General features: G+C 41.9%; 1 long non-coding RNA gene across 4 annotated transcripts; it reads right to left on the minus strand.

Annotated features, from left to right (window-relative positions):
* Positions 1 to 428: 428 nt before the first annotated feature.
* Positions 429 to 19,459, minus strand: LOC133467695 (uncharacterized). Of its 4 annotated transcripts, none has more exons than XR_009785283.1 (4): positions 18,123 to 19,459; positions 17,426 to 17,684; positions 17,246 to 17,353; positions 429 to 678 (listed from the first exon to the last, which is right to left on the minus strand). It is a non-coding gene; the product is annotated as an uncharacterized LOC133467695 (long non-coding RNA). The 4 variants fall into 4 exon arrangements; XR_009785281.1 differs by lacking the exon at positions 429 to 678 and adding an exon at positions 14,912 to 16,154; XR_009785284.1 differs by lacking the exon at positions 17,246 to 17,353.
* Positions 19,460 to 19,564: the final 105 nt, after the last annotated feature.

Here is a 19,564-nt window from a genome sequence, read left to right on the forward strand (position 1 = left end):
ACGCATATGTTTCGGGGAATCGTGAAGTCACAGATTTTGCGCTTTGCTCGGATATGCACAAAAAGGCAAAACTTTCACGAGGCGGTGACGATTTTGTTTAAGGTTTTACGGAAAAGAGGATATGGGAGGTCATTTCTCAGACGTTGCCTAAGGACATTTTTGGAGAGAAGAGAAGAAACAAAGGAGGACATTCTCCCCTTGATCACCTCATACTTCACAGTTGGGAATTTATTACACAAAAAAATAAAAGCAGATTTTGAGGGAAAATTGGGATGTGCTGCAGGAGGGCCAAATTTTAGAATCATATCGGCATATCGGCGGAACAAAAATTTAAAGGACTTACTTATTCGGGCAAGGTTACCGTCGTTGAAAATTAAAAAACCACAACCATTGAGCAAATATTTTATTAAACTCAAATTCGTCAGGAATGCAGTGGATAAAACAATCATTAAAATTGAACAAGGATTTAGTCCCAAATCAACCAACTGTGTCTATCTCATATTGTGCAAGAAGTGTGGACTGCAGTATGTCGGGGAAACTTCCAACACATTGATGACCCGCATCACACAACACAGATATAATGTGAACCACAAGAAAGATTTACACACACCACTGGTTCAGCATTTCTTGATCCATGGATTGGGAGCGTTGAGGGTAGCGGGATTACAAAGGAATATCCTGTGGACAGAGAGAGAGAGAAAGACCATGGAACGGCGATGGATATTCCGATTGGGGTCTAAAGTGCCAGGGGGATTGAATGTAGCGCACCATTAGGGAATACGGTTCGGATACCCTACCCTAAAGGCCACCCTAATCCTACAAACCCCTCCTCTCTCTTATCTGACTAAATTCTATCCATTCATAACCCACACCCCCTTACCTGTCTAACCCGAACCCTAGTCCTATCCTATCCCCATTTCCAACCCTAACCCTAACCACTTCCATCTTCCTGTCCCCAATTCCCAACCATTTCCTATCTTTCTATTTCACCCCCTTATCCAACACTATCCCCTTATCTTAACATTCTATCCACTTATCCTACCCTAACCCTAATCTTAACCACTCCCTTTTAATTCTTAATTTTTAATTCTTAACTCTATTATATCTCCTTATCCAAACCTAACTCCTAATCTTAACCACTCACATCCCTATCTAACTCTAGCCCTATCCTATCCCCATTTCCAACCCCTAATCTTAAACCCTAACCACTTCAAACCCTAACCACTTCAAACCCTAACCACTTCATTCCTATCCCTATCCCCATTTCCAACTTTAACCAACACTATCCCCTAATCCTAACCTTCTATCCCCTTATCCTACCCTAACCCTAATCTTAACCACTCCCTTTTAATTCTTAATTTTTAATTCATAACTCTATTATATCTCCTTATCCAAACCTAACTCCTAATCTTAACCACTCACATCCCTATCTAACTCTAGTCCTATCCTATCCCCATTTCCAACCCCTAATCTTAAACCCTAACCACTTCAAACCCTAACCACTTCATTCCTATCCCTATTTCCAACTTTAACCCTAGGGGGAACAAAGTTTATTACAATTACATCACAAAAAGTTAAAAAGACCCAAAAAAGCAAAACAATTGGTAAAATACATTAAAAAATATAAAACAGCATAAAAAGCCAAAAAAACTATACAATTATTAAAATGTTATTAAACGAGTTATAAGGTTAAAATATCAATACATGGACAAAGGTTCAATTTCAAGATGGCAATTATGCAGAAGGATTGGCAATTATGGGGTTCATTTAAAGTGGGTTTTACTTTGCACATATTCTTTTAAAAGATCTTTTTTTACCCTATAGGACCAAAAAACAACGGGTATAAAAGGGGAGGGCGTTTTCACTAGCTCAGTTTGGTTTGGGAGTTTGAACAGTCAACATCACTTATTTTTACAGTGCATTTATTAAATTCAGTGTGCCAGGACCTGAGGAAGGCTCCTTAGAGCCGAAACGTTGTCAAGGCACACCGTTTGGTCGACAAAAGTTGTTTTTTTGGGGGATTTTCTCTTTTTTTGTTTTTTGTTGTTATAATTAGAGATATATTACAAATTCATAACTGTTAATAAATAGCACGTCCAAAACATAAATTATTACATAAATAACAAAGGCGACTCTATAAAACTCAATTGAAAATACAAAAAAGAAAATTTGAACTAAGATGACTGGTGGAGAGTGGAAAGTGGTCCACTATGACCGGCGTGGCCAGCAGGCACGCCGCCAGGAATGGGGAAATGGAGACGGGAGATGGCGTAGGGGGATGGACCGTGCATCTCCCCCCCGATCCCGGAAGGGGAATTATTTCCCCTATACTGGGAGAGGGAGGGTTCGGTTCCCCTCACCTAACCCTAACCCTAACCCTAACCCTAACCCTAACCCTAACCCTAACCCTAACCCTAACCCTAACCCTAACCCTAACCCTAACCCTAACCTAACCTAACCTAACCCTAACCCTAACCCTAACCCTAACCCTAACCCTAACCCTAACTAACCCTAACCCTAACCCTAACCTAACCTAACCTAACCCTAACCCTAACCCTAACCCTAACCCTAACCCTAACCCTAACCCTAACCCTCACCTAACCCTAAACCCTAACCCTAACCCTAACCCTAACCCGTAACCCTAGTTTACCCAATGTTAAATTAATCCCAACCCTAGATTTACTAACCCTAACTTTGATTTAACCCTAACCTTAACCATTTGTTAACCCTAATTTTTAATTAATCCTAATCACACTCAACCCTAATTGGATTAATCCTAATTCTAACCTTACCCTAACCTTAACCATTTGATCCCACCCTAATTGATGATAACACTAAAATTGACTCAACCTAATTTTCAATTAACCCTAATTAACCCTAATTTCAATTCTATAATCGATCAGTTATTCATTTGTTTATTTAAGGAATTCTAGAATTAAAGAGTTAAAAAACTAAATAATAATCACTAACATACTATATACAGGATTAAATTAATTAATTAATTAATTAAAAACATATATATATATATATATACACTATTTACACTAATTGCACATAAGAATAAGACTGGTGAATGAAGGGCATTGGAATAAATACGCTGGTAAAGACGAAGGAGGAGTCACTGAGACAGAGGCTATAAATAGGGAACCAGCCAAATCCGGTCATTTCATGTTTGTTTTTGAACGAGTAACAGCTCTTGCTACAACAGTAGGATCATATAAATTGTGTGCTAAAACCTGAAGAAGGCTTGACATAAGCCGAAACGTTGTTGTTGGCACACACAAACATATAATTGGATAAATACAAGTACAATTGAATGAAAACAACTTTTGTTTGATAGTTTCTTTATTATTTTTTATTTCTTTATAAAAAAAAAAATTTTTTTGAAAAAAATATTTTTTTTGGCATCTTTACAATACATTATCAATACTATACCTGATAGTTCATTGTAGAACATACAATTTATAGACTAGACAATAGAACATTGATTAATTATATAGCAAAGGCGACAGGAAAATCAGTAACTTTATGACAAGGACAGAAAACTAAGAAACGGATACAAAAACAATAAAAACTGAAAAAATACAACAAAATATACAAAAACATTACAAAAATATATACTATAACAACAAAAAAATTACAAAAATAAAAAATATAAAAAAACAAAAAAGAGTTCATAAAAATAAAAATTACGTAAATCTACAACAAAATGATGGATGAGGGATGGACAGTGGCCCGGTATGGTCGCCGAGGCCAGAATGGATATCAGACGGGAGTTGGGAATCAAGGTGGAGGGAGATTCCAGGGGTGGAAGGCCAGTGCACCTCCCTTTCGCTCCGGCGGTCGGCCGGTGGCTTTTGACCATCGGGGTGGAAGGGTTCAGCCTCAATTTCCTAACCCTAACCAACCCTAACCTAACCTAACCTAACCTAACCCCTAACCCTAACCCTAACCCTAACCCTAACCCTAAGAAAAAGAAAAACTACATCTAGATATAATACTATCACTAACCCTAACCCTATTCCTAATCTTAACCAAATTGGGACTGGGGCCCTAACCCTAAATTAACTCAAGCAACCTCAATCTAACCCTAGCTCTTCTAACCCTAACCCTAGATGTATGTAACCCTAATTGTGTGTAACTACCTCTTCTAACCCTATCTGTAACCCTAGCTGTATGTAACCCTAGCTGTATGTAACCCTATCTTCAACCCTAAGATTCTCATTCTAACCCTAGCTGTAACCCTAATCTAACCCTAGCTGTAACCCTAATCTAACCCGAGCAGTATGTAACCCTAACAGGATGGAGGATTAAAGGAAAAAACGCCATAAAACATTACAGACAACAATAAAAGCTTATTAATAAGGATTAAAAATGGTTAATAGGGTTATTAAATAGTTATTAAACAGTTATTACATAGCTATCCAAAAGTTATTGGGGGATTGTTAAACAGGATTAAAAATGGTTAAAAGGGTCATCAAATAGTTATTTAAGTTATTAAAAAGTTAAAAAGTTATTAAAAAGTATTAAAAAGGATTAATGAGCGTCAAAGGAGTTAAGAACAGTTAAACCATAGTTCATAGGGGTTAAAAGGCATTAAAAGCAAAAAAACTGAAAAACTACAAAAAAACTAAAACACAAATAAAAAAATAGATAAAAACAATATAAATACTATTAAACATAATTAATAATTAAGTGTTATAATAATAAAAACAATGTTATATCAAATTGGGACATCATTGGGTGGGATATACAGGGATTTATAGGGACATTACAAAACATTTGGCTAGTATGGGGTTAATTTCTAAATTGAAACACAAAATGGTAGTGTGTTAAAAAGAAAAGCAAATACAAGGACAGCAGAGGTTATATAGGGAGGTGCACTTACTTGGGCTCAGTTCGAGTTGGTTCACCGGAGTGCGAACATCACAAACCTGCTGTGCTGTGACTGTGTGCCAGTAGACCTGAAGAAGGCTCAAGGAGCCGAAACGTTGTCTGAGAGCACACACAATTGGACCGAAAGTCGCAGCTTATTTCAGATTTGGCCATTTTTTTTGTTTTTTTGGGATTTTGTAAAAAATAGGTTTTTGTGTGTTTTTTTTGGCAATTATATAAAAATACATTATCAATACAGATCTAACCTAATAAATAGCATAATTGAAAACAACCATTATTATTTATATAGCAAAGGCGAATCCACCACAATAAATAAATAAATAAATAAATACATATTACTGGATAAAAGATAAATAGACACACAAATTAAAAACACAAAAATGTGGAAAGGACAGTGGACCCAAGTCCACTATGGACGACGACGCCAACAGGCGCGTCACCAGGAACGGGAACGGGAGGACGGAGGGGAGCGTTGGGGGAAGGACCGTGCACCCCCCTCCCGATCCTGGAAAGGGGACTACGTCCCTGTGTCCGGGAGAGGGAGGGCTCGGTTCCCCTCGCCTAACCTAACTAACCCTAACCCTAACCCTAACCTAACCCTAACCCTAACCCTAACCCTAGCTTGGGGGATGAACAGTGCATTTTCTTCCTCTCGGGGGCGCTCTTCCCCCGAGGGGGAGGCTCGGTTTCACTCCCCTAACCCTAACCCTAACTAACCCTAACCCTAACCGGAGGAAGGCTCCTTAGAGCCGAAACGTTGTCGAGGCACACCGTTTGGTCGACAAAAGTTGTTTTTTTTGGGGATTTTCTCTTTTTTGTTGTTATAATTAGAGATATATTACAAATTCATAACTGTTAATAAATAGCACATCCAAAACATAAATTACTACATAAATAACAAAGGCGACTCTATAAAACTCAATTGGAAATACAAAAAAGAAAATTAGAACAAAGATGACTGGTGGAGAGTGGAAAGTGGTCCACTATGATCGGCGTGGCCAGCAGGCACGCCGCCAGGAATGGGGAAATGGAGACGGGAGATGGCGTAGGGGGATGGACCGTGCATCTCCCCCCCGATCCCGGAAGGGGAATTATTTCCCCTATACTGGGAGAGGGAGGGTTCGGTTCCCCTCACCTAACCCTACAAACAAACATTCACACTCACACCTACGGGCAATTTAGAGTCTCCAATTAATGCATGTTTTTGGGATGTGGGAGGAAAACAGAGTGCCGGGCAAAAACCCATGCAGGCAAGGGGAGAGCATGCAAACTCCACACAGGCAGGACCGGGAATTGAACCCTGGTCCTCAGAACTGTGAGGCATACTTATGAAGTATAGGTTAGAAAATATTACAAAACCATTAATATATTTTTGCTTTCCTATTTATTCTATAGGGAACCAGTATCAATGACCGTGATCCTGACTTGTCGACAGAAGACGATGCATTCATAAGGATAAAAGTGCCTTCCGGTCCAACCTATTTTTTAGTTGACCAAAAGGACTGGGCCTCATTACAGAAATTGAGAAAACCCAGAGGATTCAAGGGCCTTGACTGGCATTATTTCCAAAGGAATTAGATCCATCCATCCATACTGTTCAATAGCTTTCAAAAGACAGAACTAAGACACTTGGCTCAATAAGACAAGACCTGGAATTTTGGTGTCTGTGTTACTGTCAATTTGAGAACTGTCCTGTTGAAGTCACCGTCACAATAGATAGCAAAGGATTTTTTTAAGACACTGTACATTTCAAGGGTGGTATGAGCATCCACAATCGCATTGAACTAAAGTCAAGACCTATGAGAGGAAGAGAAAGGGATTCACTGGGGCAAAAATTACAAAAAGAATTGCCCAGATCTCTCTACTTAAGAAACCTTCTGAAATTGGACGAAGCAGTCATGGAATCAGGCTGCAGAGATGAGGCACTCACACCTCCTGTATTGAAAACCATTTCGTGGGAAAAGAAGCAAAAAAGTCGTCTGCACAACAATGAGCTCTTAAGTTTGCATTTCATGGTGGAAAGAAAGACTTAAGCCAGATGTGCTCCAAAAAGTATTTTTATTCCCCAAAGGTGTACTGTATTGACATTTATCGTGACAGGACCAGAGAAGACATCCTCTATTGGGACGCCACTGGCAGCATCATAAAGAAGGAAAAATGCTCCCCACCATTCTATGTGTATGAGCTTGTTGTGAAGAATTCATTGAAAAACTCCTCACCCTTCCCTACTTGACTTGTGAACACACCACTGCCTCGGTCAAGTATTTTCTTGACACGTTTCAAGGATGTATGGACAGAGAGCGATGCAGGCACCAGTCATGCTTCTATTGTGCTAATGCAAGCACTGTGTCTTTCATTTATAAAGACCAATTTGAATAGCACCATTGAACATTACTACTCTATAGTTTGTGGAAAGGGGACATCCACAGATTTTGAAGTACCTATCCTACACTGTTGCTTGAGGCATTTGATGAAGAATGCCAAGGACATTTGCAGAAAATATTACTATTTTCATTAGTAATTTGAACAATGTCATCCATATTTGTTAACTGGTTGCTAATTTTATCAATAAATCTTATAAATATCTGTATGGTAACTAAGATTTTATATTTTGGTGTTGCAGTGCCAAACAACATTACCACCTTGCAATGCACGTCTTTGGACTTCTTACAACTGCAACAACATTACAAGGTTTAGATGACATGGTTTTAAGCGCTGCAGTTCTTTTCTCCAGTCCATGCAGTGGAGTAAATGTTGAAAAGCACTTTAAAAACCTTCAACTCCTGATGCAAGACAAAAAGCTTTTGGAGAAAAATATCAGCTTTGAAACCAAAACACCTGTTGAAGAGGACAGGTGACAGCTGAACCCAGAGCTCTGCAAAATGTATAGATTCCTCTGTCAGGAATAAATTGGTTGACTTCTAACGCGTTATAATTTTAGTTCTTCCACGAAAACGAACACGCATGGAACCTCAGAAGTAATAGGTGATTTTAAACACAGGTTCCTTCAGTTTGTACAGTAAACATCGCCTATTTGTGCATTGAATTTGGTGTGCCAACACCTGAGAAAGGGAAAATGTTGTCGAGGCAGAGTTTGGCTGATTGGGGGATTTTTATTAGAAATATAAATTCATACCCATTAATATAGCACATCTAAAATAAATTACATAAAGGAGACTATACAATTGATAGGTAATTTAAAAATAAAAAAATAAAAGAATTTGAGACAGTAAACATACGACAGTTCGAACTTTGCTCAAAATGGCAATCGCGAAGCAGCAGCATTGACCTCATATACAAGCGACAGTCCCCCCACGAGGACGGCAATTGTGCATTAAAACACCGCTAAAACACCATGTGAACACTCGAAAACTACTTTGCGCCACACTCAAATAGTAAAACGCCAAGCCATCGACGCCACCAAGTCAATTATCCATTTAGACGTCGAGTAAAGTTCAAACTTTGCTCAACAAAATGGCGACCACGTCGCAGCAGAGTCATATTCAAGCGACACTCCCGCCACGAGGACGGCAATTGTGCATTAAAACACCGCTAAAACACAATGTAAACACTCGAAAACTGCTTTGCGCCACACACGAAAATGGTAAAACGCCAAGCCATCGACGCCTCGAAGTCAATTATTCATTTGGGCGTCGAGTAAAGCTCAAACTTCGCTCAACAAAATGGCAACCACGTCGCAGCAGCGGCGACGTCATATTCAAGCGACACTCAAGCCACGAGGACGACGGAAATTGTGCATTAAAACACTGCTAAAACACCACGGAAACACTCGAAAACTCCTTCGCGCCACACACGCCAAGTGTAAAACGCCAAGCCAGCGACGCCACGATGTCCGTTATTCATTTGGCCATCTAGTCAAGTTCAAACTTTGCTGAACAAAATGGCGACCACGCCACAGAAGCGGCGACGTCATATTCAAGCGACATCCTCGCCACGAGGACGACGGCAATTGTATGTTACAACACCGCTAAAACATTCGAAACGCCTTCACACCACTCACGCAATGTGTAAAACGCCAAGCCAGCGAAGCCACGAAGCATATTATGCATCTGGCCGTCGAGTAAAGTTCAAACCTTGCGCTACAAAATGGCGACCCTGCATGTTCTCTCAGCTGTATAAGCACAAATTAACGCATGTCAAATCACTCACAAGAGGCTATCACACTCTGAGTGCGTGCCCGAGTCAAGCATGTCAAAAACGCGCTCAAATAAGTCAAGACACAGCAAAAACAACGTTAATTGCTAGAGAGCATGAAGCAGCGTTCTTACCTTGGCTGGAACAGATGAAGGAGACATTAACGTCACTCGCCTCAGCCGGTTAAGCGATCCAAACCGGAAATAGATGTTTTGCATTAACCAATCATAGATGTTTTGCATTAACCAATCAGCTTAGTTTGCGTACATTTTGGCGCCAAATGCGACCAATCAGATGACCAAGTCCTAATTATTTCCTAGAACGGTCCATTTCTCGTGCTTGATTGAAGTTATTCATGTGATGCCGAAGTTTGATGTACTTGTACTAGGAGGAAAGGTTGTCGAATGTGTTTAATTTGCATCACACAGTATTTATTTTTGAAATAACTTCATGGTTCAGTGTCACTACACACAATGGAAGTCTTTCATTCGAATGTTATATTTTCAAAGAAATTTAGAAAACAAATATTCCCCAAATAGTTTGGATTATGCAGCTTTTGCCATAAATGTAGTACAATTTTTACATAGTTTAATTAGTTTGCATAGATTCTCATGAGGCCACAATTGGGGTACAAGTGCATTACTTTTCTATTTACAAGTGGAGGTATTTTTCACTTTATTTGCACAATGCACTGCAACAATCACTTGGTTTTCCAATACGGTTTATTCCTTACTGGATGGATTCACAAACAACATACAGAACACACTGAGGCATTTGACACGCACGCCTGTCATGCAATAGTCCAGCTGAAAGCAGAGTTGTGTTGGGAAAACAGGCAGAGTCAGTTTATGACAGAACACCTTTATAGCTCCTCACTCGAAACATTTCATTTATCAACAATTAAGAGAAATGACAACTTCATAGTGTCAGCTTTGTTGGTCACAATGTAGGGAGAATTTGCGGCAAGCATTTTCATACAAACCGAACAAACTTGCATGCAGGTAATAACACTTACTTTTAAGTCAGACACGTCGGAAGCAGCAGCAGACGCACATTTATCACACCAAGTCATTTTAATTTCCAAAGCTTATTTGTTACATGATGGAAAAACTGGCAACACGCACACACTCGTGCAAACACCCAGCTTTGCGGAATCATTGTTAACCCCATAAAATACTTTTTGGATTGAAAATGTCAGAGAGGTATTAATTTTTTTTTTTTTTTTTTTTTTTTCCCAATCACTACGCATGCTACTTTGTGTTGAAAACAATCGGAGCTGGCACGCTGACATCTAATTATGTTAATGTTGCAAGCTACATCGGCAGTGTGCAAGCACGCATGTTCTCAGGACAAAGGCTATTTCGGTGGGTGAGGCTCTCGAAAAGGAAAGGAGAATACATTTGTGGACAATATGGAAAGGGGGGAAAAGGAATGCTGTGTGAAAGCAGCTTCAAGTAGCTGGCCATGCAGCTGCAAATTTTACCTCACCAGGCCACTAGAGGGAAGCAAAGTAACCTGCTCAAAACAGTCCACATTCCAATTTGTCTGCTAGATGACTTTGGGTGTGTTTTATCGGCTGTTCCAACCTGAGAGCGAGCGAGCGGTTTGACTTCTGCTTGTGGAGCTTTTCCTTCTCCCTCTTCACCTTGGGCATGATCTTAAGCTTCATGCTGCTTTTGCTACTGGGACGCACAGACCCCTGGATGCACACACAATCACGTGTGGCACAACGCACACAAGCACTTTGCACATATTCTTTTAAAAGATCTTTTTAAACATCGGACAAAAAAACAGTGGGTATAAAAGGGAAGAACGTTTTTACTAACTCAGTTTGGTTTCGATGTTTGGACAGTTAACATCACTTTTTTGTACAAGTGCATTTATTTAATTCAGTGTGCCAAGACCTGAGGAAGGCTCCTTAGAGCCGAAACGTTGACGAGGCACACAGTTTGGTCGACAAAAAATGGTTTTGGGGGGGATTTTTGTTTTTTTTGTGGGTTTTGGTTGTTATGATTAGAAATATATTACAAAAGTATACCTATTAATAAATAGCACATCTAAAACAAAAAAAATATTACATAAATAACAAAGACGACTCTATACAATTCATTTGGAAAAAGAAAAAAGAAAATTGGAACAAGGATGACTGGGGTAGAGTGGAAAGTGGTCCACTATGACCGGCGGGGCCAGCAGGCACACCGCCAGGAATGGGGAAATGGAGACGGGCGATGGCGCAGGGGGATGACCGTGCATCTCCCCCCTGATCCCGGAAGGGGAATTATTTCCCCTATACTGGGAGAGGGAGGGTTCGGTTCCCCTCACCTAACCCTGTTTCCATGGATCTCAGTGACGTTCCAGCCCACCTGCAGTTGGAGCTCATTCAGCTGAAGTGTGACACGGAGTGTCGCAGCCGGTACCAACAACTCCCTCGTCAACTTTTACCAGCAGCTGGATAAAGACAGGTTCCAAGAGATTCGTACATTTGCTAAGAAAATGTTGAGCTTGTTTGGCTTGACATACTTGTGCGAGGAGACATTCTCAGTCATGAACATGAATAAGAACCGCATGAGAACAAGAATAAGTGACGCCCACCTGCGTGACAGCTTGCGCATTAAAACCACCGCTTTTGAGCCAGACCTTCCCCATTTACTGCAGTCGAGATCTCAGTATCACCCTTCACATTAATGCAAACATGTTTGTTGATTCTGATTAATAAAGTTGAGTCAAATTTCATAATACTTTTTTGCATTTAATTATTTTATTTTAACCTTCATTTATCCAAGTCAGACAGTTATCAGATCTACCTAGCAGCAGACAACATTGTAAAACAAAGTAAAATAAAAATACAAAAAAGCATTCCCCTCATCAGTAGCATGTGAAATTAATGCTGGCCTGTTTGACAATTTTTTTACATCAATGTGGTCCCTGAGCCAAAAGGTTTGGGCTAACCAACCCATATAAAAAATTACATAAGAGTCTATACAATTAATTGGGAATTAAAATAAAAAATTTAAGATAGTAAAACATACAACAGTCCGAACTTTGCTCAAAATGGCAACCGCGAAGCAGCAGCGTTGACATCACATACAAGCGACACTCCCGCCACGAGGACGACAGCAATTGTGCATAACACCGCTAAAACACTCAAACTGCTTCGCGCCACACAAGCAAAGTGTAACACGCCAAGCCAGCGACGCCATGATGTCCATTATTCATTTGGCCGTCGAGTAATGTTCAAACTTTGCTCAACAAAATGGCGACCACGTCGCAGCAGCGACGTCATATTCAAGCGACACTCCCGCCACGAGGACGACGGCAATTGTGCATTACAACACCGCTAAAACACCACGTAATCACTCAAACTGCTTCGCGCCACACACGCAAAGTCTAAAACGCCAAGCCAGCGACGCCATGTCCATTATTCATTTGGCCGTCGAGTAAAGTTCAAACTTTGCTCAACAAAATGGCGACCACGTCGCAGCAGCGGCGACGTCATATTCAAGCGACACTCCCGCCACGAGGACGATGACAATAGTGCATTATAACACCGCTAGCTAAAACACCACGTAAACACTCAAACTGCTTTGTGCCACACACGCAAAGGGTAAAACGCCAAGCCATCGATGCCACGAAGTCAATTATTCATTTGGCCGTCGAGTAAAGTTCAAACTTTGCTCAACAAAATGGCGACCACGTCGCTGCAGCGGCGACGTCATATTCAAGCGACACTCCCGCCACGACGACAATTGTGCATAGCACCGCTAAAACACCACGTAAACACTCAAACTGCTTCGCGCCACTCGCAAAGTGTAAAACGCCAAGCCAGCGACGCCATGATGTCCATTATTCATTTGGCCGTCGAGTAAAGTTCAAACTTTGCTCAACAAAATGGCGACCACGTCGCAGCAGCGCCGACGTCATATTCAAGCGACACTCTCGCCACGAGGACGATGGTCAATTGTGCATTACAACACCGCTAAAACCACAAAAACGCTCGAGACTCATTCGCGCAAAGTGTAAAACCCCAAGCCAGCGACGCCATGATGTCCATTATTCATTTGGCCGTCGAGTAAAGTTCAAACTTTGCTCAACAAAATGGCGACCACGTCGCAGCAGCGCCGACGTCATATTCAAGCGACACTCTCGCCACGAGGACGGTGGTCAATTGTGCATTACAACACCGCTAAAACCACAAAAACGCTCGAGACTCATTCGCGCAAAGTGTAAAACCCCAAGCCAGCGACGCCACGAAGCCAATTATGCACTCAGGAGTCGAACAAAGTTCAAACTTTGCTAAACAATGACGAACGCGGAGCTGCAGCGCTGCCGCGGTGACGTCATGTTTAAGGTCCAGTCCCGCCACGAGGACGACGGCAATTGTACGTTACAACACCGCTGAAACACTCAAAACGCCTTCACACCACTCACTCAAACGTGTAAAACGCCAAGCCCGGGACGCCACGGAGGCTATTACGCATCTGGCCGTCGAGTAAAGTTAAAACCTTGCGCTACAAAATGGCGACCCCGCATGTTCACTCAGCTGCATAAGCACAAATTAACGCATGTCAAATCACTCACAAGACGAATCAAACATGTCAAAAACACGCTAAAATAAATCAATAAACAGCAAAAACAACATTAATTGCTAGTGCGTGAAGCAGCGTGCTTACCTTGGCTGGAACAAATGAAGGAGAAAGTAACGTCATTCGCCTCACCCGTTTAAGCGATCCAAACCGGAAATAGATGTTTTGCATTAACCAATCATAGATGTTTTGCATGAACCAATCAGCTTAGTGTGCGCCAAATGCGACCAATCAGATGACCAAGTCCTAATGATGTCCTAGAACTGTCCATTTCTCGTGCTTGATTGAAGTCATTCACGTGATGCCGAAGTCTGCATTGTGCAAATAAAGTGAAAAATACCTCCACTTCTAAATAGAAAAGTAATGCACTTATATCCCAATTGTGGCCTCATGAGAATCAATGCAAATTACTTAAACAACTATGTAAAAATTGTACATTTATGGCAAAAGCTGCAGAATCCAAACTTTTTGGGGAATATTTTTTTTCTAAATTTCTTTGGAAATATCACATTCGAATGAAAGACTTCCATTGTGTGTAGTGACCCTGAGCCATTCAGTTATTTCAAAAATAAAAACTGTGATGAAAATGAAACATATTCGACAACCTTTCCTCCTAGTACTAGTACTAGTACAATGCACTGCAACAATCACTTAGTTTTCCAATACACGCACGCCTGTCATGCAATAGTCCAGCTGAAAGCGGAGTTGTGTTGGGAAAAGAGGCAGAGTCAGTTTATGACAGAACACCTTTATAGCTCCTCACTCTAAACATTTCATTCATCAACAATTAAGAGAAATGACAACTTCATATTGTGTCAGCTTTGTTGGTCACAATGTATGTAGGGAGAAGCTGCGGCAAGCATTTTCATACAAACCGAACAAACTTACATGCAGGTATTAATAAAACTTACTTTTAAGTCAGACACGTTGGAAGCAGCAGCAGACGCACATTTATCACACCATCAAGTCATTTTAATTTCCAAAGCTTATCTTTGTTACATGACGGAACAACTGGCAACACGCACACACTCGTGCAAACACCCGGCATTGCGGAATCATTGTTAACCCCATTAAATTACATTCAAACAATCATTGATAAAATTAAATATACATGAGCTTTCTTTTTAAAACCCATATACACATTTCATTCATATGTTCAGAACAAGTTGATGATACAATTTCAAAAAGTTACACATTGTGCACAACATTTTATCTTCGATAAGTGATTCATGAGTCGACTTAAGCTTTGGCTTTAAGCTTCAAATGGCTAACGTGGTTACCATGGTAACACGTTGGCCCTGCGCATCAGTGGACGCAGGAGCAGGAACGCCACAGCCATGGATCACATCGATGGGCGTGCATTTTTACATTATATATTTAATAGTTCATCACAAATAAAAAGTCATATTCTTCACCTAATTTGACGTAAACGCGTGTACACGCACATTTCCCCCATCAAGGAGTCTGTAAAGTGCGAGCCCAGACACAGTAAACTTGAAATGAACGCCACATTGCACACACCACTGGAGTGTGTCGCTCTACTTGGCACAACACCACAAAAGCCATGAAGGCAAAAAGGCAGCAGCGCACACTGACCAGCACCCGACGACAGTGGAGCTTGGCAATGCTCGACCGTGAGCGGAAACAAGCATGTTCCTGCACGCGCTATCATTTAGTATGCCCCTCACAGCAAGCATGAGCTTAGACTAAACATGCTTATGCAAACTACAAATTTTCCCGTTTGGCCAACTTGATTTCTTGATTGATCCTATCGTGTTTATGAACGCACGGGGGGGATGGTTGGGAGGACCTGGGGGATTGGACAGCAAACCCGCGAGAGCAAGACGATAAAAACAATTGGGAACTACTGGCAAAGCAAACATTCACATTGGTGCGTTACATCTCGAGTCAGCTGATCATGAACCACCCCCGTGACCTCTTTAGTGGAGGTCACGACAAGCCAAATAAAGTCAAAACCGCTTGAGCACCTTGCATGTGCACATCATTATCAGTATTATTATCAGTAGTATTATTAACAGCTCAACACACAAATACAGTCAATGTTTTTCTTTTCTGTTCAAAATCCAAGATTTCTGCACATCGGCTTCTGGTGCCATTGAAGGTTGCGTGATGTAGAAACAAGGTGTCCCCGAAAAGTCTCATTTCAGTCTGAAGGCGGTTTCCATCGTGTCGTTTCTAAAAGATGTTCTGTACTCTGCTGCATGCAAGCAACGTGTAGACACTGTTTATGACAAAATGACAGAATTGTAGGCTCTTTCATTAGCACAGCAGGCCAGTGGAGGAGCAATGCGAGTGACACCGCTTCGAAAAAAAAAATGCACAGTAAGGAAACGCAAAACAGCTAATCCTTGCCGCCTACGCCATAGTCAGGACAGCGGGTGCCGGCAGATAAGAGCACGGCATCTCCTCACTCGCGGCGGTCAAGGTTAGGGGCCGGAAAAGATCATCAGTTGCCTGGCGATTCTGCTTCAGGAGTCGTACACTTGGCATCCCGTGTTCCTAAAGCGACACGACAGCAAGCGATTACAAACTCCAAATGCACGCTCATACAAAAACCACGCTGTATGCTATAGGTTGGATATCATTGGCGTTGGGTGGAATACTTGCATGTCCAAAACCATTACTTTTCAGGAAAACAAAATAACGACGTCTTTATTAACGCTGCATCATCAAAGAGCAAACAATTTACAACGCTCAGTCATTTGGAAGAATAACAATCCCACGCGTGCTGAACAACAGTATCAATTGGTGAAAAAATAGGAAATTGAACAGATTTGGGTAAGTCACTGATGGTGTAGTGGTAGACTCGCCAGACTTTGGTGCGGGCAGCGTGGGTTCAGTTCCCACTCAGTCACAGTGTGAGTGTGAATGTGAGTGCGAATGTGAGTGCGAATGGTTGTCCCTGTCTTTATGTGCCCTGTGACTGACTGGCGACCGGTTCAGGGCGTAGTCCGCCTTTCGCCCAAAATCAGATGGGATAGGCTCCGGCGCAGCGCCCCGCAACCTTTACCGGGATAAGCGGTGTTGAAAATGGATGGATAGACGGACCAAATTTGGCCCGATGCCCACAATATGTACTCTATATACACATGCGCACAAAAATGATTTTCAAAAGTTCTTCTAAAAACAGTACATCTTTAACAACTGGCCACAACTTTAGGACCAATTATCATTTTAAAATACTTTCTGGATTGAAAATTTCAGAGAGCTATTCATTTAAAAAAAAAAAAAAAAATCACTACACATGCTACTTTGTGTTGAAAACAATCAGAGCTGGCACGCTGACATCTAATTATGTTAATGTTGCAACCTACATCAGCAGTGTGCAAGCACGCATGTTCTCAGGGCAAAGGCTATTTCGGTAGGTGAGGCTCTCAAAAAGGAAAGGAGAATACATTTGTGGACAATATGGAAAGGGGGGAAAAGGAATGCTGTGTGAAAGAAAGCAGCTTCAAGTAGCTGGCCATGCAGCTGCAAATTTTACCTCACCAGGCCACTAGAGGGAAGCAAAGTACCCTGCTCAAAACAACAGTCCAAATTCCAATTTGTCTGCTAGATGACTTTGGGTGTGTTTTATCGGCTGTTCCAACCTGAGAGCGAGCGGTTTGACTTCTGCTTGTGGAGCTTTTCCTTCTCCCTCTTCACCTTGGCATGATCTTAAGAGTTATGCTGCTTTTACTACTGGGACGCACCAACCCCTGAATGCACACACAATCACACGTGGCACAACGCACACAAGCACGCACGCCAGGGTGTTTCGCAATCCTTACCTCCTCAGCACAGTGCGTTAGTGGACAGATCCAGTGGATGTCATCCAGTTTGTGGAGGTCAGCACTCAGGCTGTTCAGGGTTAAGCGGAGCCCCTCTTCCTCAAGGAACTCGGACTGAGGAGGATCAGATGGCCAAAAAGTGGCAGCAGCTAGTGGCGAGAGAGGTTACCGGATGTTTTCCATCCAGAAGCAGGGTTGTCTCAGCCTGGAGAACTTTGCTGCTGTTGACAATTTCCACAGCTGTGCTGCCACTCCAAAACTGAAAATTAACAACACTGGTTTGAGTGATTTATCCAAAACCTACAAAACATGTATTTTTGGGAATTCAAGTCAAACATTTGGGGTTAGTGCTACATCAAAAGCAGAGTTGTGGCGCACTTTTCTTTTTAAATCCATGACATGTCAGGCCACATGTTCTCTGGACGACAGTAGAGTAGTCCTGTAACATTAGTCGAGCCCTGCACTCACTTTATCCGGGTACATCAGAATATGGTACAAAAATGGTATGAAATTCACACAACACACCGCGCTGTAAAAGCTGTATCACGGGTAATTTGCATTGATGCACTCTGGGATGGTTTGGGGTTGACACGTAACAGCGTCCCCGCACATCTCATGTACAAATGTGCTTTGAGTGGGTCCAACGGGCCGTCTGTAGTCCCGTCTGGACCCATCTGCCTACACCTGGTGTCCCTACCTCAGGGCTGGACAGCTTGGCCTCAGTCAGCACCGTGGCGCTGGCGTTGACGGCGTGTGCCAGCTCCTGCTCCACCAGCTTGTGGGTCTTGGCGGCCTCGGGGATCTTGGGGAGGAGTGAAAACAGGAAGCGATGATATATCAAGTGTTATAATAAAAACAATGGTATGTCAATGTCATGGGTGTGTGTTCGGGTTTTGGTCTTCCCCCTGTTTCACACACACACACACCTGCTCCTGAGAGCATCTTCACCACCTGTGCCTCGTTCACCCTAATTACCCCTTGTATTTAACCGCGTGTCTCAATCCCTCTCGTCACCAGTTCGTTGTACCTTGTCGTCGTGTTCCAGCATTCCTTGTTTCCACGTCACAGACTCACAGTTAGACTAGATCCTGTTCCGATTATCGACCTCGCCTCTTTGCCTCGTGGTTTTGGATACTGCTGTCTTTTTTGGATTGCCTGCCTGTGTACCGACCTATACCCGTATATTAAACCCCTCTTTTTTGAAACTGTCCATTTGTTTTGGAGTCGTGCATTTTTGGGTCCTATCCTCTGTTCCGTTAATGACAGTCAAGTTAGGACATCATTCTGTTGGATATACGTTGATTTATATGGACATTACAAAACATTTGGCCAATATGTGGTTAATTTCTACATTGAAGCACTAAATGTTAGTGGTGTAAAAAGAAAAGCAAATACAAGGACAGCAGAGGTTATATAGGGAGGTGCACTTACTTGGGCTCAGTTCGAGTTGGTTCACCGGAGTGCGAACATCACAAACCTGCTGTGCTGTGACTGTGTGCCAGTAGACCTGAAGAAGGCTCAAGGAGCCCAAACGTTGTCTGAGAGCACACACAATTGGACCGAAAGTCGCAGCTTATTTCAGATTTGGCCATTTTTTTTGTTTTTTTGGGGTTTTGTAAAAAATAGGTTTTTGTGTTTTTTTTGGCAATTATATAAAAATACATTATCAATACAGATCGAACCTAATAAATAGCATCATTGAAAACAACCATTATTATTTATATAGCAAAGGCGAATCCACCACAATAAATAAATAAATAAATAAATACATATTACTGGATAAAAGATAAATAGACACACAAATTAAAAACACAAAAATGTGGAAAGGACAGTGGACCCAAGTCCACTATGGACGACGACGCCAACAGGCGCGTCACCGGGAACGGGAGGACGGAGGGGAGCGTTGGGGGAAGGACCGTGCACCCCCCTCCCGATCCTGGAAAGGGGACTACGTCCCTGTGTCCGGGAGAGGGAGGGCTCGGTTCCCCTCGCCTAACCCAAGAAACTATTTACCTAACCAAACCTAACCCTAACTCACCTACCCCTATAAGCATTTTGTCAGCAAAATGCTTATCAGCGTCACCATAATCTGATGTCATAGCACAGCCAACAGGTTGAACTGGTCCTGTGTGGCCCTGC

Source organism: Phyllopteryx taeniolatus, chromosome 17 (genome assembly GCF_024500385.1).
Source record: "Phyllopteryx taeniolatus isolate TA_2022b chromosome 17, UOR_Ptae_1.2, whole genome shotgun sequence".
In the NCBI taxonomy this organism is placed as follows: Eukaryota; Metazoa; Chordata; class Actinopteri; order Syngnathiformes; family Syngnathidae; genus Phyllopteryx; species Phyllopteryx taeniolatus.